Source organism: Octodon degus, unplaced genomic scaffold (genome assembly GCF_000260255.1).
Source record: "Octodon degus isolate 3935 unplaced genomic scaffold, OctDeg1.0 scaffold00011, whole genome shotgun sequence".
NCBI lineage: Eukaryota > Metazoa > Chordata > Mammalia > Rodentia > Octodontidae > Octodon > Octodon degus.
Genome location: NW_004524587.1, coordinates 7,837,917 through 7,838,954, shown reverse-complemented (window position 1 = coordinate 7,838,954; position 1,038 = coordinate 7,837,917). Strand labels below are relative to the sequence as shown.

At 44.4% G+C, this 1,038-nt stretch overlaps 1 protein-coding gene across 1 annotated transcript in view; it reads right to left on the bottom strand.

Moving 5' to 3' along the window:
• Ddx19b (DEAD-box helicase 19B) overlaps positions 1–1,038 on the bottom strand; it is a 21,678-nt gene that overhangs the window by 9,061 nt on the left and 11,579 nt on the right. The window lies entirely within an intron of this gene.

Here is a 1,038-nt window from a genome sequence, read left to right as displayed (position 1 = left end):
CCTGTGCGTTGCTAAGCTTGTTCTAAGTAGGTGCTTTAGACCACTAAGCCATTTCACCAGCCCCTCAGCTTCATAGTCTTCAGAATTCTATTATAACAAACCTACTTTCTTTCTTTTTTGGGGGGCAGGACTAATTCTGGCTGCCTTAAGGGCAGGTGTGGTGCAGCTTGTGGGGCTGGGAATCGAACCATGGTCCCCTGCGCCTGACTGCATTTGCCCAAGAGACACTTTAAACAACTAAGCTATTGGACAAGCCCTCTACTTTTTTTCTAACAGCCTTACTTTTTGAAGTTACTTATTTCTCCAGTTTGGATCCAAATATTTATTTCCCAATCAGCAGTCAATGTAAATTTAAAATTATTAGCTTAACATATATATCATAGCGAAGAAAAAAAAAATCCCAGGAATAAAATCTGTATTTTAGGGCCAGCCCAACAGCTCAGTAAATTAAAGCACCTGCAAGCAGGCGCAGGGGTTGGGGATTCAATCCTCAGGCCTGCCATGGGGCACGCTGAGACGGCAATTGAGACGATCCCAGCCTTGGGAGAATGTAAACAGGTGGATCACTATGAGTCTGATCTAGTAGTGAGACTCTGAACACCCTGTAGTTCCTTCCCTAAAATACAAAAAAAAAAAAAATCTGTATCTTGGTAAGGTATTGTCTCATCTTGTCATTCAATCCAGGTATGGTTGGCACATTCCTGTAATCCCAACACTTCCAGCATTTGGGAAGTGGAGGCAGAAGGATCACTGAGTTTGAGGCTACCCTAGGGTATTCATTGAGTTCAAGGTCAGCCTAAACTATAAAGCAAGACCTAGTCTCAAGAAAAATCTTGGGGACAAGGGATATAGTTCAGTGGCATAAGCGCCTGCCTGGCAAGTGCAAGGTCCTGAGTTTGATCCCTGGTATGGCCCCCCCCCAAAAAAAAAAAAGAAGAAGAGGAAGAAGAAGAAGGAAGAAAGAAAGAGAGGGGCTGGGGAGATGGCTCAGTGGAATAAGTGCTTCCCTGGCAAGCGCAAGAGGCCGGAGTTCAATTC